The sequence below is a fragment of the Fragaria vesca genome, linkage group LG2 (assembly GCF_000184155.1).
Source record: "Fragaria vesca subsp. vesca linkage group LG2, FraVesHawaii_1.0, whole genome shotgun sequence".
NCBI lineage: Eukaryota > Viridiplantae > Streptophyta > Magnoliopsida > Rosales > Rosaceae > Fragaria > Fragaria vesca.
The window spans coordinates 11976888-12000481 of NC_020492.1; the positions used below are offsets into that span (position 1 = coordinate 11976888).

Genomic DNA, 23594 nt, shown 5'->3' on the forward strand with positions numbered 1-23594 from the left:
AAACAAAAATAAAATTTATATAAGTTCAAATAGCGCGCCTTACAAAGAACCTTGAAACAAATAAGAGCCCAGGCCTACAAACGTGGTAGTCAAACACAAAAAAAAACTACCTTATCACCATCACCATCTGGTGCAAAATACCGATTGATTATCTCTCCGGTCACCTAACAACAGCAGCTTGCCAGCTCATAACTTAGCCTTACGTTACGAAACCTCCCGGCATTGGCAACCTTAGTAAGGTAGTTGAGCTCCCCGACACGACTTGACTTGGCCAGAATCGTGGCCAACGCATGAACCGTGCATGTTTTGGGTGTGCACAAAACCAGGATTCGATTTGAGGGCTTCATTGAACAAGAGAGAAGAGTCGGCTGAGGGAGCGGAGCGGAGGGCTTGTGTGACTACAAAAGGGTCGAGGAGGCGGGTGTCGTTTGCTAAAGGAGTGAGGGAGTTTGGGGTGTGGGTGCGAAGCTTGAGACAGATGGAGTCGATGAGGTTGGCACAGTGGAGGTAGTGGCACTACTACAGAAAAACTTTCCATGACACACACAAAACGTCATTAAAGCCCTTCCATGATGTTTTCCCACAGTCATCTTTAACGTCATCTATACCGGTGTCATGGTAGGGATACGAAACAATGACGTTAGATAAACGTCGTCAAATCTCTTTCACGACATTTGTAAAACGTTGTTAATATAAAAGAATGACGTTTATGGACTGTCATGAAATAGTTTTAATGACTCTTATTTTGTGTTGTTGAAATATTTTTTATGATGTTCGAAAACTGTCATGAAATAGGTTTTAATGACTCTTGTTTCTTGTCGTTGTAACAATTATTATGACGTTCATTTCGTGTCATGAAATGTTTACCATGACAGTTATCCGGTGTCATAATATTCACTATGACGTTTCTGAGAATGGTTCACATGTTTCAATGACATTGTTTTTGTGTCATGTTTTGTTTTAATTATGTTTCCAAACGTCAAGCTACCATATTTGATGTCAATTTTAATCTGTCATAAAAAGTACATATTTATGAAAAAAAATATAATTTGAAACTAATATTGACAGTACAAATCAACTAATATTGAAAAAGTTCATCATCACCATATAATTGACATCATTCAAAACGCAAAATAACTAGCTAAAAGTTGTAGCTCTTGCCAAAATCAAACTACAAGTTCACTGCCCATGTGCTAGTAACAAAACCAAAACAGCAATACTATGTATGCATGCATTGTCACATAAGCAAGAGGACTAAAAGAACTAAAAGTGTCAATTCTCAAGTGCGAGGGACAATGTACTTAATTGGCCAAGCAATGGTGCTTCCAACTGCATCTTCCATGGTAGAAAATTCTGGCTGAAAACGAAAGAACTCAGCTCTTGGATTGACAGCCTCCTCAATCTCGACTCTGTAACAATCAGGTCCAAGCTTATAGCCATGCACTTTGGTTGCTGGGTCAGTTGCAGAGATTCTCCCTTTAGCCACAACTTCATCAGTGCCCTCCCAGCTGAGTATGTTGTAGAGCTGATTAATACCAAGCAGAGTGCTCTCTTGTACTGACTACACAATCCAAAGTTTCAATCACACATAGCTTACATAATGACAGAAGTTTACAATCCAAATGCTTCATGTTTATAATGGACAGAAGTTAACCACATACACACAACAAACAATACCACATGCAGATTCAGCTTTGAAACTTACCTTTGAGTTTGCTGTCATAGGGCTAGGATTCAATCTTTTTTCACCATTTTCATATCTATCCTAAATTACCAAGATATAAGTAAGTATTAAAAAATGAACAAATTTTTATTGAATTAGAAGAATGCACCAGCAACTTACTTGTGCTATATCAGGGCTGTTTGTGCGCTTACTTCCACCAATACTACAACCAGCATGTCCACTTCCACCAGTAGTAGAAGCATTTCCCCTCTTTGAAAACAATAACAAATTATTTAAGCATGCACACAGATAAAATAGAATCTAAACAACATTGTTAAACCACAAAACTTACTAATTCAAAAATTATGTCTTCAAGAATCTTTGTCCGCTCAGAGTACGCCTTAAGTTTCTCCTCAACATCTTGTTTCCAAGAGCTACTTTGCAGCTGAGCATCTACCCTTGAAGGTGTAACACCTGCTCCCAGGCCTCTAACACGACCATTTTTCTCCTTACCAAGAACTTGACTCAACACATCATACTTTACAGGAACAGGCCCTTCATTAGGAGGTTGCTCAGCAAGTTTAGCTTCCATCTCAGCCTAAACAAATGAATATTAAAAAGCAACAACTAAGAATATATCACAATACAAATCAACTATATATGCACTAACAAAGCAAAAATTTTGACAATGGAAAATACTTACACATTTGGCAAGGACATACTTGTTTTTGGACTTCTCATGGCCTTTGAGAAATGACCTTGTTCTACACAAGGATTCTCCAGTTTTTTTTTCTTTAATGAGCAAAAATACATATGTTAGTTCAGATATTAGATAATTTAAAATCAGCTGTAAAATATTTAAATTATGGATTCTTCGAACAATTTTTAACTTACATGATCATGTTCATTTCTTGCATAACCTTTTCGGCTCAGTGTGAGGAAGAAGTTGTCTACCCCTTATTGCCTTCATTTTGTCACTCATTTCTTGCAAATCATAACACCAAATATTTTCAAAAAAATCAACTATTATTTGTAGAAACAAAAAAGCACATTATGCCAAGTCACTTACCCTCCATGCCTCTGAACTATGTTGTGCCACGAATGTATCCCACTCTTTCTGAGGCACATCATCAGGTCTAAGTAAGTTGAGAAGCCTTGCGCATTCTGTCTTGTTGCGTTGAGAATCTAAGACACTCATAATGCTGCTTGAGAGTTCAGATTTGTAAGCTCTCCATAGTCTTCCCATTTGTTGCAAGATGAATGTCTTGTGAATCAGATCCAGCTTGTACTTTTGCTGCATTACAACACATCAAAGTATGATCAGCTTCCATATTTAAGTGTATTGATATGTTACAACAGGAAAAGAAAAAAAAAGAAAAGAACAGATGGGAAATCACATTACCAGCAAAATACCCCAAGCTTCATTTTTTATCTTATCTTCAACGTTACGCCAATCATCTATGTTGATTGACACCTGCTCTCTTACTATAACCCTAACAGTTGAGCTAAATCTTACTGATAATTCTCCCACAGGTTGTCCTCTTTCATTCCACTCAAGCGTTTGACGATTTAATTCTCCAGTAGGAATGACTTGTAAGGTAGTCTTTCCTCTTGTTTTCCCTTTGACAGCATCAGGAGTAGCCTCAGGAACCTCAGGTTGAACTTCTTGTTGAAAATTACCAGCTTCTGCAATTGGTGCATCCAATTCAGGCCCTTCTACTCTACCTCTTTTCCTCCCTATTGTCATAGTCTCTTAAGTCTTAACACATGAAACAATGTATTAGCACAGTACAAAACAATATCATAAAATGTGAGCAGCATTCCAATTAAATGATCATTATGCATGATATCAGTATATTATATGTACAAAATAGTACAAGCATGTTTAGAATCAGTTTACAAAAATGGTCACTAGCTAGGCTACATTACAAATATACAATAAGGTTACAAAAAATGATCATTAGCTAGGCAAGAAAAGCAATTTTTCAATCAGGTTTCAACATCATCCTCAAGGTCTATGTCAAGTGCAGCTGCCTCTTGAGCAACAAAAGATGCATAAAACCTGTCATCAAACTGTTCCAAATCATCAAAACCTCTTGGTGGTGCCTTTAACACCACATACCAACTGGATTTTTCATTATCTCTAGAGTAAAACACTTGTTGGGCATGTGAGGCTAAGATGAATGGATCTTTTTTACTTAAACCCTCATGAAGGTTAACTAAAGTGAATCCATCTACTTTCTTCACACCAGAAGCCATGTTGGCCCAATCACAAAGGAATACAGCCAACCGAAACTTGTAAAAATCCAAGACCAAAATTTGTCTAATAATCCCATAATAATTGGATGATGTATCTGCTTCAATATGCACACCATAATCTTGCGTAGAAACATTAGCTTCAATAGTATGGAAGTGTTTTCTATTAATAATATAACCAGGGTGGGACATTGCACAACGCCTTGACCCTTTTACAAGGTAAGAGAGCGTTTCATCAGACTCGAGACAAGTACTACCAGCTTCAAGTTGAATCTGGAAAAAGTTATTAAGAAATATTTACTTTCAGCTCTAGCTCAAGGTTTAATCAATACCCTAAAACAGATGAACCAAATATCATTATATCAAACCTTAGCTTGTAACCATTTGACAAATTTCTCCATATGCACTTTCTCTAGCAACTTTGAATCAGTTCTCAACCGTTGATCTAAGCACTTTAACTCTTCCTTATGAACCCTAATGAAGCATCAAACACATCAATCTATTTTTCAAAAAGGTTTAAAAACTAAAGATATTTTTACTTACTCAATGTAAGGAATAACTGCTTGACTGTTGTTAAGCACACAGAGATGCACAGCCTTGTGCATTTCATCAGTCAATTGTACAGATCGACCTTTTAGAAGTGTTGATCCTTCAATTATTGTGTCGTCTTCAATGACATCATTTCGTTTTCGTTTACTACTAAACACAGATGAGTGCTTCATGTACCGACCACAAAACCGAACACACTCATCTGCTAGGTAGTTTTCTGCAATACTTCCTTCTGGAGCTGCACGATTCCTAACATAACCTTTAAGGACCTTCATGTATCTAACAATTTATATAACAAACACAAGGTTAGACATGCACACAACACATCACATCACAATAAAACAGAAAATTTAAAGTTATTGAAGTACCTCTCAAAAGGGTACATCCACCTATAATGAACTGGACCACATAGTTTAGCTTCTCTTCCTATGTGAATTGTGAGGTGAATCATTATGTCGAAAAACGATGGAGGAAAGTACCTCTCCAACAGACACAGTGTCTCAATAATCTCATCTTCCAGCTCTTCTAATCTTTTTTTATCAAGTTCTCTCTGACACAGCTCATGAAAAAATGAAGAGAGACGAAATATTGCTTTCCTAATACCTACAAGAGAAGCCCCTTCACAGCAACAGACAAAAGTTGTTGCATCAAGACATGATGATCATGGGACTTGAGTCCAAGAATTTTGCATTCTTTCATCTTGATACAGTTCTCAATGTTAGAGCAGTATCCATCAGGAAACCTTTGCATCCACAGCCTCCAAAGAAATTTTGGTATTTCAAGTTTTGTTAAGGTATAAGGGTTAGAAACATCCAGCTTATTCACTCTTTCTTCTACTGGAACATCATCCATAAGTTCTTGTAACTCAAGATCTCTACGTGAAGCTGCCCCAATTTTAGATTTTCCCTTCACATCTAAGATAGTTTCTAAAACACTCTCACACACATTCTTTTCAATATGCATGACATCCAAATTATGGCGCACAAGCAGTTCCTATTTATAAACCAAAAAATAAAAAACATTAAACATATAATTCATCATCATAATACTGTAACAATTAAAAATAGTAATAACTAACACTTGGTTTAAGACACTGACCTCCCAATACGGCAAGTCAAAAAATAAGGACTTCTTCTTTAACAACTTAGTTGGGTCACCTTTTTTCAGTTTCTTCTCCTTCGCCTTTTTTTTCCCCCACTTATTTGTGAACCCAGCTAAAGCACTAACTATAGCTCTCCCTGTAAATATTTTAGGCCTCACCCTTCTCTCCTTTCTTCCATTGAACCACTTATGTTTAGAGCGAAAAACATGGTTAGAAGAAAGAAAACGTCTATTATCCAAGTAAACAGTCTTCTTTGCAAGTGGTAGCCAATGAGAGCAAGTATCAGGACCACATATAGGACAAGCAAATTCTCCTTTTGTGGTTAACCTGGATAAATTGACATATGCTGGAAAGTCATTAATAGTCCACAATAAGATAGCTCTAAGGTTAAACATGGCTTTAGTATAGGCATCATACATATCCACATCATCCCACAGCTTTTTTAAGTCATCTACAAGTGGCTGCAAATATATGTCAATGTCGTTTTCTGGTTGTTTAGGGCCTGGAATGAGCAAGCTCAGCATTAAGTTTTCAGAAGACATACACACATTTGGTGGAAGGTTATAGATGACAAGGATCACTGGCCAAACACTATGTGTGGAGCTAAGATTACTGAACGGATTGAACCCATCAGTTGCAAGTCCAAATCTCAAGTTCCTTGAATCAGATGCAAAAGTAGGCCATTTTTTGTCTATTGTACTCCAACAATTTGAATCTACTGGATGACGCATTTTCCCATCCTGGCTGTGATGAGTAGAGTGCCACGTTAACTGCTGTCCTACAGATGCTGAAAGAAACATCCGCTGAATTCTGGGAAGTATTGGAAAGTAGCGCAAAACTTTTGCAGGCACTCCTTTTATTTTCCCAGTGCGTGGGTTTACTTTATACCTTGAAGCATCACATTTAGGACATTTTTGTAAGTTCTCGTACTCCTTTCCCCTATACAAGCAATAGTCATTGATGCATGCATCAATCTTCTCATACCCTAAGTCAAAGTGTTTAAGTGTCTTTTTTACTGTGGACAGTGACTCGGGAAAACTATTTCCATCTGGCAGCATATTTTGGAATTCCCTCATGAAGTTATCAAACCCAGTATCAGAAAGACCAGATTCGGCTTTCAGCTTGTACATGTTTAAGGTTACTGATAGTTTTGTGTACTTTGTACAACCAGGGTATAGAGGAACTTCAGCCTCTATGATTTTTTTTTGGTACCTATCCTCTGGATTAGTAAAACTAGGGGTTTCACCTTCAACAAGTAACTGAAAATTTGCATCTTCATACATTTGATGCACTTCTAGCATTTCAGAATCATCATCAATATGAGGTGGTGTAGCACAACCATTGACTTGTGCACATCTTTCTGATATGGTAGGCTCACCATGAGCGACCCAGATGTTATACGTTGGATCAAAGTCATATTTGGTCAAATGGAACAATATTGTTTCATCATATTGTGGACTACAGTTTCTACAAATAAGGCAAGGACATAAGACTTTATCTGGATTGCTTGCAAACTTCTTAGAGTATAAGATAAACTCCTTAACTTTTGCTCGGAACTCAGAATTATTTGGATCCCATTTTATCCAGCTCTTATCCATGCTAAACTAGAATCGCATTACACCTATACAATTTTATAAGTCCAAACAAATTATAATTTGATTTACTAAAAGATAATTAACAGAAAGTTTAATATATACAACTAATGTTAATATCTGAAACAAATTATGCATAATAAGATTTGAAGTATATATCAGAAATCAATCATATCAGATTTATATCATATATACCTACTTGGAAAGAATTCATGCAGAGAGAAAGAATCTGAATTAAAACTAAAATTAGCAATGACACAATCAAACGCCCAAAACTCATTCTAAACAGTGATACAATCAAAGCGCCAAAACATGAAATAAATTAGACCAATTAATAAATGAGACCAATTATACAGTTTCTTCATACAAAGCCAAAAACTAAAAGATAACAAGATACTAGAACATACCAGTCCACACAAACAGTTCAACAGAGCAGTACCACCTCGTACTTCCAAATCCCCAAAGAAATAACAGCTCCTAACCACTACAGCAATCCCAATCCTCACAAAATCAAAAGAGGAAAACCTGTAAGATATAGAAAATTTCAACAACTACTACTACAAGTCACAAAGTTCTTAGTCATAATTGCACAATATGTAGCCAAGTTGCATATAACTATGCTTCTATTAACTTAACTATTACAATCTCTAACTATATATGTATAGCTTAATAGCTAGCAGTCTAGATACATTCAAGACATTCGTGACGGAAAGTCGATAGTAAGTAGCTACAACTTTTAGTATACATGTATTCTTCGGTACAACATTAATTTAATTATTGTCTTGATCATATTATAAGTAAAGCTGTCATGAGTGGCATTTGCATCACAATCCAGAGAGTATGTGAGAGCTAAAAATTGATTAATTCTTGTTACAAAGCCAAAATGAAGCTGGGCTGCCTAAACCACCCACATCAGATGCCAATGTTATATGAATATTGTCAACCTGATTAAAAATTCCATTGCCACGCAGAACATTCTTTCATATCTACTTTTTAAATTCTATATCATCATCGTAGTGTAATATAGAAATGCACTATCAAAACAATGAAAATAAAGTAGTTCCCATTCAATCCCCAATGGCTATAAATACACATGAGCATTTGCTTATGTTATATCAGGTTCTGTGTTTTGTGGGAGCAGTTCTAATAAAACTAGTTAGTGAAGTTTAGAAATCTTTATGCATTCAACAAACAGATACTAACTTTATCATTCCAGCTCTTTACTAAAATCATCAAAGACCCAATCTTTTCCAGAATTCACATTCCACAATTCACAAAAAGATTAAATCTTTTACAGCGAATTCATATCTATATATCCCAAAATCTTAAAACACAAATTAAAGACACAATGCTAGTTACAAATTGGTATCAAGCAGATGTATGAGATGAACAAATTGGTATCAACCCAGTACAAGGTGTGCTCATTCCAACAATTTCGTTTCGACTTTTCGCAAGATTCTACTAAAAACAACAACAAACCCATACTCGAACCACAATTAGACCATCTAAATGAAACAGAAGAAGAGATTAGGGTTATCACCGAGAGAGTAACGGTCGTCGAAGTAAGTTTCCTTAAGGAGAGAGTTCGTCGGCAAGCTTAGGATCGCCGGTGAGTTTGATATCGAGGAGGGCGAGTGTTTGGTTGAAAGAAAGAGTGAGCGAGTTTAGGCAGAGTCGATCTCTAGCTAGCTGTTTGCAATTTGTTTCTTTTAGGATGTTTCTTAATTGACTTTCCCTAAAAGGGAGAACAACTTTCCAAAAAAAAAAAAAATATTTGGGCGGCAGAGAATTGGGCTAAGGCGCCAATAAGTGAAAATGTGAACACTTATAGCGCGGGGTCTTCAAAATTTGGACCAAAACATTTTATGACGTTGTGAAATTGTCAAGGCCCAGCTAAAATTAACAACAGTCTGAAATATGTCATTGAAACACTATTCAATGATGCTTAGAAACCGTTATCAAAAGATCTACCATGACGTCCCAAATTCATAATGGAAAAGTATAACATGACCTTTATAAAACGTCATAAAATTTATGACGGTCGTTAAACGTCATGAAAAGTGATGATTTACGATGACGGCCAACTAACGTCATAAAAATAAACTCAGATTCAGATTTATGACGTTTGTTGCTGGAAACGTCATGGAAAGACCTTACAATGACGTTTTTCGCCAAACGTCATAAAATTTCTGTCATTAAAGGTCATATTTGTAGTAGTGTGGGAGAGCTTGTTAGGAAATGGGTCATGGAAATAACGGCGGGTGAGGGTTTTGAGGAGGTGGAAATGCATGGTCAATACGTCGAACAGGTGGTGGGCATGATTGTGAGTAGCGAAAAATTAGGTTGTGAGACAATTTGGGGTTGAGATTATGCAGAAGTAAGAACTGAATTTGGGTTGTGGCGGGAGAATGTGTAGTGTGATCGTTGTAGTGTGTTTTTTGGGTTGTTAGATGGTAATGTGATCCCTTTTAGCCGTGGAGGATTATGTCTGGAATATTGTGATATGGCGAGAGAATGTGTAGAGAGTACTCATTGTCACATCTCTACACATCACATCTCTGTACTCATTTTAAGAAAAGTGGCTACTATGGTAAATTGCAAAATAAAAAATAAATAAATAAATAAACTGAAAAGATAATTTGAAATAGAAAAACGTGGGTAGTAGATAGAATGTCGATTAACCGCTCATTAATTTTGAGTGAATTTGTGACAACATGCAAATTTGCACGTGTAGAAGGCTGGGTTATTTATACTATAACAACACTGACCTTGATAAAATTTTGTCGCATGATTTATGTCGATGAATATCGATAGTACGCTTTTAAAAAACAACCAAAAGAGTAAAGACTAAAGAGTCACGTTTATGTATGTGACAAACAACCTTAATTTTTTTTTTTAAGATATAACATGATACAATTAAGGGTCCACGGATTTGAATATAATTTCGTTAACAAATTTTCAACAAATCAAATTTATAGGGCCCCACATTACCGAAGAACTAAAGCTCTGCATTGCAGCAATCAATTTCCTACCTTTCACATCATCTTATTACTAGGTAATTATCAACAAAAGCGAGGTTTCTGTGGTGTGTTAGATGCTAGATTAATTTTCACATTAACAATGCATTATGTACAATCAATCCCCATCTGGTATACAAAATTATACTTCAAAATTCAAACTACGATTAAGTTTCTAGATTAATAACACAACATCCGAGCTACTAGTAATGATCACTTTTTAAAAAAATTAATTTTCAACGATTTATTCATTTTTTTCAAACTACACTTTGAACTATAATATTTTATCTAAAATTCTTATTACTTGCTACTACTTATGGACCACAAAAAATTACCATATATTTAGGAATATTAATAAATATGGTTTCTTTTCTAGCGGCAAACTTGTTTACAAACTACAGTACCGATCATTTATCTCATAAGAAGCACAAAAAACTGAATCAGAACTTACTTATCAAATGACATCCTCCACGTGTAGACTTTATGAAATTAAATTTTGATGGCTCAGTTACCCAAGATGATAGAGTTGTTGCAGGTTTTGTAATCAGAGATCATGAAGGTTGCCCTCTTGTAGCTTCTAACAAAAAAAAAAAAACAATGGTAAAACAAATGCTCTCTTGCAGATTTGGCGTAAGGCGAATTTTCTTGCAAATTCACTTGCTAATCTTAGTCATACTACAAATATTGGTGGTTGGGCTCGGAGCTTACCTTTATCTACTTTGTCGGCTTTTAACTTTGACTTTCATAATGTAGGGTATGTTTGTAGTTTTTCTTTGTGGTTGTATTATACTTTTATTCTGCATCGGAAAAAAAAAAAACGTCTGAACTGCCAATCGATAGAAAAAACAATCTGATTGTCTTTTCCATGCTCAGTTCTAAAAACAAAGAAGTTTAAATCATTCGTAGTTTTGTTAGACCAATTTTCAAATTATAAAGGAAATTGACAAGCATAGATGAAAAGGTGTGAATATATACCACCAAGAGGTATGTTAGTTTGAATTGAATTAATTCAAACTATGTGATTATTGGTAATTAAACTAACACCAGAAAATCAGTAACTTTTATTGAAGAGATTTAATCTTTGGTGAAGAGTTACCAACATGAAGAGACACTAGTTCTAAAAGACACAGCCACTTTCATATAAACAAGTTGTTCTCTACAGATTGATACATTCAGAAACTCTCTTTATTTTTCTCAATAAAATCTTCATTTCATTCCTTGTTTTCCAAAGACAAATCTAGAAACTATATTACCGCAGTTACGGTTTCTAGGAATTTTGAGCCCCTTGAAAATCTTCAATTGAGTGTTGGTTGATCATTGTAAGTGCAAGACGCCGATCAACAATAGCAAGATTGCTAGCCTTCATTGTATCCATAAGGCTAATTTGCATAAACCTCTTTACACATAAGTAGTGGGGGCAAATATAGTCTGAAAGATAGCGTTTCTACAACGTGCCTTGAAGCATAAACTCTTTCAAATTGCCATAACCCATTGATCTATATTTCCCAAATATCCAACAATTTTCAAACTATATATCTGCTACGGCATCTTTGAAGGAGCTTGTTGATACAATGAAGCTAGAATGCTTTGAAGGAACAATTTTTAGACAATGACAAAAGAAGATACACTTTTGTTCACTAACCTACAAATGGCTTATGTGCTTACGACACCAAGGCCAGAAGAAAGTTAATATGAGACTATTTCCATGAAGCATGAACGAGAAAAATGGGATCAAGATGATTGTGCATGTAAAAACTATATATACAATTCTTTAAGTGATGAGTTACAACTGAAGTTTCAAAGCAAGGAGACGTCAAAGGAATTATGGAGTGCATTGGAATCACATTATATTTCCACAGATCCTACAAGTAAGGCCTTTCTGATTTCAAAGTTCTTCAAATATAAAATGATAGAAACCATATCTATTGTTGAGCAATTTCATGAACTAGTTCATATAATCGACATGCTTGGTCAACATGATATACATACGGACTCACGAATCAGTATCCTAGTTATCTTGGACAAGCTTCCATTTTCATGGAAAGATTTCAAAAAGAATATGAAAACCATGGTGGAAGGCTTGACCATGGAACAATTGGGTCGTAGACTCTGGTTTGAGGAGGATTATAGATAGAGCAACCAATAAAAGGTTGGACGAGATTCTTAATATTGGCAAAGAGAATGAGACCTATGAGAAAATTGATGGACCTTCCTATCTTCAGAAAATGATTTGGTTGTTGGTGGAGGTAAACAATCAAAGAACAACCAAGGTAGTAGAAAACGGAAGTTTGGGTCGAATAAGGACCATCCTAGTCAAAATCTAAACAAGAAGAAGAAATTCTTGCTTCTATTGTAACAAAGTTGGTCACATCATGAAGAATTATCGTCTTCTCAAGAAACATCGAAGAGAATATCACTCCGAGGAGAAGTTTGTGACCATAGTTTCTGAAGTAGTAAATAGACTTCGGGGAAACAATGAAGTTCTTCCATGAACTCTGTAAATGTATTTATGACTCTAAGGATGGAACCTTCTTATATATGTATGATTAAATATTATAGTAATATTGATATGAATTAAATTCAGTTTACCCCAATGAGGTTTGGGAGTAACTTCATGTTAATCCCTATACTTTCAATTTCATCAGTTTACCCCTCAAACTTTCGAATTTTCCTCAAGCGTGACTAAATGTCCTATATTCTGTCTAAATCGGACGTTAATTGCTAATAATTTTAACCTTAACTGTGAGGCCAGTATCTAGAATTTGGGCAAATCGGATCTTATATGTCCAAATCGGACCTTAACTACTGATAATTAAAGGCCAATTCAAACGGAATATGAAAATTTGGGCACGGCAGACAGAAATTGAAGAGTTCAAGGGGTAAACTGATGAAAATAAAAGTGTAGGGACTAACATGAAGTTACCCCCAAACCACAAGGGGGTAAACTGAATTTAATTCTATTGATATTTACATGTGTGTTTTGGTAGTATAATCCGTTTGATAATTATGATAAGTTCCGGCATAAAAGTCCGTAGTTATATATTTGTTGTTTGTAATGCATAAGGTTTTGAAGTATGTATGATCGATTGTATATGCAATTGATGTCAGAACTGAATTGTTGCATGTATGACCTTCTTCAGCATCTGCATACTCTTACATACTTGTGTTTTGTTATATACTACTTCCAGTTGAAAACAAAAAACAAAATCATAGAGTGTGGGCAAGTTAGTTATTGTTCATAGATACCGTTTCATTTGATTGAGTTTATTGATTTTACTTACTATAAAGATATCACATAGAGATGCATATACATAGATTTTGAATTATATGATCAGACCAAAATGACGGGCAAATGAAAATGGCATGTTGATATGAGCACAAAGTGCTATGTTTATAATGTGTTCCTTACCCTACTTAGCTATGATATTCTCATAATAATGTTATTTCTGACATGTTTTGTAATTGTAGAGACAATCAGAGCTTAAATTAAGGAAAGAATGCTAAATCAAGAAAATAAGAGAAAAGTGCAGAAAACCCAAAAGATGGCCCAAGAAGTCTAAGGATGAAAGAGCAGAAAACCCAAAAGAAGGCCCAAGCAAGCCCAAAAAGGAAGGAGAAAAGTCAAACATTTCTCCTAGTCCCACATCAGTTTGGAAGAAGAAGTAAATTTGGATTTGAAGTCTAAAAAGTGCAGGGAGAAAAGTCAGACTTGGGGAGCTAGTCCCACATCATTTTTTGAAGAGAAGTTCCACCAAAATTTTCTCTATATAAAGACAGCCTTGGGTATTTCTCAAGGCATCACTTCCTACACTCCAGAAATTCAGAAAAGTTCTCTTAGTCTCCCTCATTGCTGTGAGTCCCTAGAAGAAGAAGGAGAGAAGCCCTTGCTGCCTCGGACGTTCCAGGGAGTACTGAAGCCCTAGCATAGCCTTGCTCGACCTCAAGTTCTTGATCGGCCGATCAGTCCATTGAAAAGTGTAAATCTATGTCTAGTACTTTCCAGCCATCTTATTCTGATTTTAGTTTTCAATTTAGAACTATGTGTTTTATTTTCCGAATTGGATGGAAGCTTTGTCGAGAACTAAGTGATTTTCAGATAATAATAATTATGATTTCAATATTCTGATGATGTTATGCAATTGAGTCAATTACCTTAGAAATTTGTTGAAAGCATGTTTGTGTTTGATATACCTATGTTAGAATGTATGCTAACTAATGTGATTTTTGTACTAAGCCTCGTAGGTAAGTATAGATCACCAGTAATGGAGGTCGTATCCTGTATGGTTGGGAACATGTTTTGCATGTGAATGGTTAAGCGTCGTACGTAAACTCTTTGCATGTTAGGGTTCGTTCTTTTACTTAATGATTTGCATGTTTGTAGACATATACTTATGGTATTGATAGCAGCAACATGTAAAATGTTCTAAGTTCATACGTTCTACCTTGGATGACTATTTAGAGGAACCGATTAAATGCATGACCTCGTAGGCTTGTATTTAGAACCCTTCTGTGTTTCTCTTTGGTGATAACTCGATTGTGTGATTAAAGTTCATTGGATTATGATTATGTTTTCTGGAATCTGGTTTCGAAAGTGTGGAAGTCGATCACTTGTATATATTAGTTTAGCTTTTATCTTTATCTTTTAGTAGGAATGTTAGAACAAACCTTAAAACCCCCCTGTTTACCTTGTACCATATGTATATTTGTAAATGAATACTTGTATATTTGTATTGTTAGCTACTGACTTTTTACATGACAGCGTTACAGGAACACCCTTAGTCCCCGGATTGATCGAACCTTATTTGCCTTATACTACGATTGTAAAAAAGGGTTCTTAATTGCCGCACGTCCGGTAACGGGCACGTCAATTTTGGCGCTGTTGCCGGGGACTATAAAGTCTCTTGTTTATAATGCGCCATTTTAATTTTGTATATCTGTTTTTACTTAGATAATTTTTGCCTAACAGTTGTTTGTTTTATCTATTGTCAGATTTATATCTTGGGTTCTAAAGCTTTGGAATAGAGTAAGGTCAATTTAGTTAATAGGGACCTAAACCCTTCATTAGGACCTTATCAAAGGTCTCTTGAGGTTAAGGGCGGTCCTTATTAACTCTTGTAGAGCCGTCTAACACATGAATGCTTCCTAGCTGAGTAAGGGGCATATTGGGTGGTGTCTAGGCCAAGTTGAATGACTGGGACCAAAATTGGATCTCAAAGGACTATAGATTGTGCGTAAGCACGATAGGGGTTTCGACCTCCGTAGTTCACTAAAACGAATCCTAGCCGCCTTCCTCTTGACCTGGCCATCCAAGCCTTCTGAAACCACAGAATGTATTTATGTCTAGACGTAATACCTAGGTCGTACGCCACTAAGGTTTACCTCTTAAGATGTGATTTGAGAGTAAATAAAACTTATAACTTGTAACTTAAAGAAAATGTGTTATTCACTAAGGTATATCGGATTAAATAAGTCTTTGGATTGGGTAGCTGTTTCAGTCCCATTGCACACCGAGGTCCTCTGTTCCGTACCTAAGTGTTAAAATTAACTTAGACATAGTACTAAATTGTAGTAAATCTCGAGTCTGGTACCACCAAAATGTTTCATCATCACCATAGTTGCATTCTCATTCATTACATTGCATTTCATTATCATTCTCATTTTCTGCATCTCATTTCATGCATTATGCATTTCATTTTACATCTACTAATTTATGCATTGAATTCTAGGAAATATCATAAGGCTAAAGGAACTTAGTCGATCAAGGAACTTAGTCGATCAAAGAACTCACGTCCTTCACATGCATGGTAGTTCCCACTTTCACTAAAGCTTTCCCTGGAGATGCTACATAGATTGAAAGTGAAGTGACCTGCAATGAGTTGAAGATGATTGGCCGTCATTTGTAAATTCATCATAAGGCGTTTAAGGTGAATGGCCACTGGTTGAAGCCTAACTCTAAGGCTTTTGAGGAACACGTTGTGGAGGAAGTACCCCTCCAAGATACACCATTCACACTGAGCTAAAATGGAGGTACAAGTCTAGGCTGAAAGACTATAAACATTAAGCGCTGCTTGGGAGGCAACCCAATTCAACCGAAGATATGGAGGAGCCATCAACGCAGATTTGTTTTCCATCCTCTCTTCTCTTTACTTTTCGTTATTATTTTTTTTTTTTTTTTTGTAAGTTCCTATTCCACGCTTTGATTCTACACATTATTTTGTGAACATTGAGGGCAATGTAGAGTTTAAGTGTGGGGGAAGGATTTACATGTTTATTGAATCCTATATTGAAAAATGTCAAAAAAATTTAAAAATTTTCGTTTGCTTTTTGAGTCTTTTGTTTGTTTTTGTGTCATAAAAGCCCTTAACTATCTATGTGGATTGAAAATCTCTGAAATTATGGATAAGATAAGATCACAAGATTGAGATGATTCTAACTGATATTCTGAAGTTAATTGCAATGAATGGAAATCATGTGAAACGTAGTGGATATGATTTGAATCTCTAGTACATAAATGAGCATGTTAAGACAAGTTTTTGATTCCTATGAACCTTAAATATGAGCTTTTGAGCCTTTATATGTGCTATTCCTTCTGAGTGTTCATTAAAATATTCTGATTCATTTTCTTGGCTATAATTTTTGCAAACCTCATTATTCTTTCAATTTGATTAATTGCTCACCATAGCTTTTAATGAACTCTAGATGACTAGAACTCACTCTTGTGGACTTTCAAAACTTTTATCATAAAATACTCTGATTTTGGAAAGGATAAATGAAACTTTTTAGGATGAACACCATTGTCAAACAGGTTTGTGTCCCTATTTGTGTGCGATGCACACCCTTTAGTTGAACCCTCACTACGCCAGATAATGCATCACACGATGGGGAAAAAACGTTGTCTGATAAAGGTCAAATCCGTTGTTAATCCGATCGCCGTCTGATCAACATGTCACACAACGGCTAAAAAGAGCTTGTCTGACTAACTGACACACAACGCTACAATAAAAACCGTTGTGTGATTCTCGGCAGATATCATCGACAGCTGTCGACACATGTTGAGCTCCTTCTCGGCAGCTGTCGACATATGTTGATGAATTATGCCGGGAATCATACAATGGTTTTTTGTAGAATATTGTTATGTGATTCTCTGCAGATATTATCGACACATACCGACACATGCCGAGCTGCTTCTCGTCAGCTGTCGATGATATCTGCCGAGAATCACACAACAGCTTTTCCAATAAAAACTCTTATGTGATTGTTAAGTCACACAACGGTTTCCTTTCATGAGTTGTGTGAATATCAACAGATTTCATCGGCATATGTCGAGATCATTCCGCATTGCAGTCGGCAACATCTGTCGACACTCACACAATAGTTTTCTGGCAGTAAACTATTGTGTGAAGTTATCTTCATACAACGATTTTTTACGTTTTATGGTTGTCTGATTGTTAAATAGTACACATAATTTTTGCTAATAGGCATTGTGTGATCAATACTCACACAACGTATCAATGTTATAATATAGTTGTAGGATCATTTAGTCAGACAACGTTGGATTGTCATTAACTTGTTGTATGATGATGCATTTCATACAACGTTAGATTATCATCATTTAGTTGTATGATGTGCTCTATTGATGCCCTAATACCAAATTTATCTAATGAACAGTATTACAAGTAATATTTCCAAACCATCCAAAACATTATTAACATTCAAACAACCAAAAATATGATATAAAATATCCGATGCATTGTTAACATTAACGTGACATCACATATACCCATCATCCTAACAACCATTAAAAATAAGAAAAACATTCAAATACATGCCCATCAACTAGGGACATCAAAAGCTAGCTGATACATAGTATCAATTGTACCAAAAACATGCCACATATCATGCATGAATATTGTACCAGTTGAGAAGCACAAAAAAGATGTTTTTCTTTGAACAAGAGGATGCTACCTCAATCACGGCTCCTTCACGTACTTCTTGACAACAAAGTCAGCCCACTCATTTCTCACCTCATCCAAATCTTCTTGAGTGTATTTGCAGCTGCCTCTCTTGTCCCACTAATTAAAGTAAACAAAGAACAAAAATTGATATATATATCCAATCAAGCCCCTAGAGGCATAAGCTGTATATCTGCTATCTCAACCTAGATGTACATATAAACCAGACACAACACTTGGTTTTTCAGTTATCATTGTAACTTAACACTGCTATATATCTGTTAGTTAATCTGAGATTGATGAAGATTTAATGAACCAAAAACTAAGATCCAAAAAGGAACCATTCCCACTTATTCAACAAAACACAAAAAATGATAGATCAAAACAATAAGTTTACAACATAAATTCCATTAGGCATCAATAATAAGATCTGTTAGTTAATCTGTGTATCCATACCAGCTAGCTGTCACCCTTTTAGCAAAAATTAAACTTAATATTTAACTTGTAATGATTGACTGACTTTGCTAACAAAGATTAGATCTCAGTCCTATAATGGAGATATCACTTCAAGACAAATATCAATTCTAATCATTTCATCAAGTCAGGGCACCAAAATTAGCAGTATAATCTTCTGTTTAGTTTGTCTATTTTGTAGTATTTGAATCATTAAGTTGGTGGGAAAAAAGAAAACTATTCTAGTCTCTGATATATAGTATTGCTCCATGGAACTCCTAATATAATAAACATATTATTAATACTTAAGCTATATTGAATGACTCTCTAAAAACATATTTTATACCTTGGTAACAAACCGTGATGTGTCTTTGTCTTCAATTATTTCCCTCATGTATCACATGACATAGTACCCACATTCCTTATTGCTTGGTTGGAAGGGCATGCCCTAAAAACAAACTATTACAAAACAATTCCACACAACCAAGATACACTAAGACATCTATTACTTAAAATGCAGATGACACTTACAACCAAATTTTTAGGGATCATTGAGCTTCGTCCATTCCTCTTTCTTGCAGCATTAGCTATTAACCATTGCACTACAGAAGACAAAAAAAAAAAAAAAAGGATGTAAGGGAGACAATACAAGACATCCCATTTCTTATTACCTCAATTTGCACAATGAACAATGGAACTTACTCTTTTACAATCTTCGCCCAATCTCCACATGGTATACGTCTTCTCACAGGATCCATAAAGTAGATAGTGTCATTGTCCGGATCAACAACAGTCAAAGTCCAGTAATCGCTACCACATAAAAAAATTCATATTGCAATATTTAGCAAACAATACCCGAGTACCATTCCCATAGTTCAGCCATAATTACTAAAAACATTTATTTATACCAAAACTTGAAAACCAGCATGGACTTACCTCGAGTTATATGGCAACATGAACACTTGACCCAGTTTGGCAGTTGCAAGCCTTTTAGCTATATTTTCAGTCCTCTGAGTTCTAGTCCCACACCCTACTGCACCAATTTGGGAAGGGTGAACAAACGCTACAATGTCCACCATTCTATAAGCTTCCAACTTGCTATATAGGTACCTAACAATCATACCAACACATTATCTTTCATCAAAGCCTACTTATCAAGAGAATTACGATAAAATCACAAGCAAATTATGATATTGCATAATTTATACCTCTGGTAAGAAGCAATTAAGTTTCCAGTGACTTTTTCCATGGTTGCAATAACCACAACATCCTTTCCGGTAATATAGCTGCTGTAAATATATCTAAATACTTCAGGTTCAATGTTGGAACTGAGTTCTCGACCATCCTTGAATGCGGTACATAGCATCTCATATGGTCCAGATTGGTTAGGTGCAAGTTCTGCCAAGGTCACATCAGCCTCCTCCATTTGGACAGCTAGTTCTGAACGTTTTCTCTTCTTCTTGGAGACTTTATCCACCCCAGGTTTCTAGAATAAGAAGATAAATATAATATATGATTACTACAATCAAGGAAATACCAATATTTATTAAACAAGTCAGAGGTTCAAAGTATAAATACTTGTACTAAACGTTTACCTCATTTGGCAATATGATCAAGTCCTTAGGCCAGGCTACCCAACTCCCTATTGCATGCTTAACAGTAACAATTTCATCTTCAACAGGAAAGGGGACCTTCGCTTTTTCATCAATCGCATAGTAAACAGAAACACGCCTATTGTCATCCCCTGATGGTCTTCCATGAATGACTGCCTCAGGATCATCACCGGATTCCATTATTGTGGCATGAGCAACAATGTTATCCATTGAACCCACAGCCAACTTGCAATCAATCTCAGGGTCTCCAACCCTGTAAGTCCACTTTTTTTTCTCAGGGATATTAACAGACTTAGAAGCTTTGTTTTTCTCAGGGTATTCAACTGAGTGAACTGACTCAGAATCCTTCTTTTCCTCAGGGGCATCAACTGATTCCAATTTCTTCTTCTTACGTGATTGAGCGGCTGCAAAGTTCCTCGTAATCTTATTCAAAACACCCTTAACTACTTCCTTCATAGGCACTGCTTGTACCTTTTCCTCCGGGGGCAGAGGGAGTTCATTTTTTTTTTGAAATAGCGATTTTTGGCGTGTATTTTCACCTTCCAGGTTTGGTACCGAAACACCCTCCTCCATTGTGTGTGAACTTCCTTGACCAGAAAGCGGTGTATTATGCTTAATGCCAGCCCCAAAATGTCCTGCTAGCAAGTTTGTTGTGAATTCTTCAAACTTTGCCTCCCAACGCTTTGCCTCTTCTGCCTCAATTTCTTCCCTTAGTTGCTCCTTTGCTTCCTTCAATATTACTGGTTTCGCTTCCTCTATTATCTTTTTACTCTCCTCATGCACTATCTTTCTCATCCTTGCTTCAAAGCTCTGCTTCCTAAGATTTGACAGTCCAAAGTACTCGTGCGGAGTAATATGACCTCCCACTCCACGTACTCGATCACTATACTCAAGGGTCTCCAAAGCCTGAGTTAAAATATCATTCATCCCCGCAGCGGTCCTTTTCCCTTCATCAACCTCTTTTCTAACTTCAGCCTGATAACAGGAGTTACCAATGTAAGCAATAGAATAACATTTAAAAAGCTGCACACATACAATTCAAACGACCAAGAACTTACCACTCTTTCAACAGCCTTTTTTGTCTCTTCATCTGGTATTTCCCCCTCCTTTGGAATACGCCCTCGGACCCAAGTTATATCTCTATCAATTTCTCCTTCACCTGGAACCAAGCCTACACCTTCTTCACCTAGTTCCTCAATCTACAAAAATGGATTTCTGAATTAGAACACTATCACAAGCACAAAACAAAACACATCTTGACTATCTAATGTTAATTTACTAACCACTTCTTCTTCCACTCCTATATAACCCTTACGGGACATTCTATGTGGATACTTGTTCTTCTTGAGCCTTTTATGTTGTTATTCACGTTTTGCCTGCAAAATCCACCACTCACTTTAAAAACTCCACGATATGGCAAGTAGAAAATCAGATCTACTACTAAGTTGAAACAAGTTATGATATTAAAAATGCCGTTCATACCAAGAATTCAGGCGTTGTCCGTGACTTGACAAATATAGTCCAATGATCAGGCGGTATGAAAGGATAATCATTAGGAGGAAACTTCAGCTTTTCAAGGGAATCAAGGTAGGGGATGATGTATTTTGAGTAAGGTGAGACTTGAACTCCCTCCACTTAGTTGATGCAGATTGCATAATCCTCTTCCTATGTTCTTCACCGATTATGAATGGAAGCTGTGCAGTTAAGATACAAATGAGTATGAAACTCTGATCCACTAATCAGAACTAGAAGTAATTCAATTAAAAAATTAACAGAAAAATAAAGCACTTAGTACCTGAAGACGTTTCCATATTTTAGCTCTGTCATCCTCTTTTACCCCTTTCCAGGTTTTTATTATAATTGGCACTCTCCTTCGTGTCAATAATCCCAAGTACGACTGCATTTTCTTGGCCACCTTCCCATAGGGAGTGCCTCTTCTGTTGAACAACACCATCCTTTTCATTTTTCTCTTATGCTTAGTAATGCTTGACATAGTCACTGCATGCCTTTTCAACAGCTCAAGACCCCCGGTTGGTTCAGCTTCTTTCTTCTTGGACTTGCTCGTCCTTGAGCAACTTGCATCAGAAGTTCTTGTTGATGTAGAAGACTTCAAGGACTTTGCCTTCTTGACCTTGAGTCGCTTCTCCTTACTCTTGGACTTGCCTGCTTCATTTGCAGATTTCGAAGATGCCATATCTGCACAAAGACAAGTCACATAAACAATAAGCACTTATGCAATTAATATGAAAGTGGAATCAAGCACTGATCATAATCATAAGTAACGCATTCCACACTTTATTAGAATCAGTAAAATAAATCTCCACCAAATTAAAATAAAATAAAAATTCAATCAAATAAATCACTAAGAAAATAATCAAAACAGATGAGCATTAATCAAAATAACCAACCATAATATATCATTATCATCCAAAATCTAACAAGTTAAGTTACTGATTACATAATCAAAACAATAAGACTCAACACCCTGGAAATATCCTCTTCATTCTCCATCACTAATATATATACTTTCCTCCCTGCACGCATGTAACACAAAACATCCTCATCAGCCAAGTTCTCTACTGATTGTATAGTGGGCATTGTACTCGACGAAGGAGGGTGCTGAATAGTAGTGTCCCCAACCTCATCAAAAGACTCACAATCATTGTAATCATTCTTGGGGAGTCTCAATACAACGGACCACATACAATCTACAGGGTCTTCCACGTAAAATATCTGCTCTACACATCTTCCCAAAACAAAAGTGTCTTGCAAATGACCTTTCCTATTTAAGTTCACCAAAGTGAAACCAAGATCATCTACTTTAACACCCTTATGACTCTCAACCCAGTCACACTTAAATAAAGGAAACCTGAAAAAAGCATAATCAAGCTCCCATATTTCGGTGATAACCCCGTAGAAGCTCATGTCCTCAGTAACTATGTTTTTATCCTTAGAACTAGCTACTTGAGGTGTCTCTGCCACCAAGTAAACACCACTACTTTGTGTCTTACGAAGATCATCTCGTGACTTTGTGTTAAATTGCACACCCCCTACTCTATAACCCTGAAACTTCGATACTTCATTCCCTGGTTTATCTGCCAGCCACTTCACAATCTCAGGGACATCACAATCAGGTTCACTAAGCTGAATAGCAACCTGCAAATGTAGACAAAAGTTTATAATAAAATATTGAACACTGAACATGGTGATCTAAACCTTAAAACAAATTGGAGGTTAATAAACTTACCCTCTCCTTCACCCAATCAGCAAAAGTAAGGTTTTGTTTGTCAACTAGCCACTTAGCAGATTTCTTTTTGTACTGTGGAAACTCCCTCTTCAAATACTCCATGTGTTCCCTGCAGAAAATTTGCAGATAAATATTACCATGACATTCAAA

At 36.1% G+C, this 23594-nt stretch overlaps 1 pseudogene; it reads right to left on the minus strand.

Annotated features, from left to right (window-relative positions):
• Window positions 1–3652: 3652 nt before the first annotated feature.
• The window catches only part of LOC101314252, a 24183-nt pseudogene continuing 4241 nt past the window's right edge, over window positions 3653–23594 (minus strand).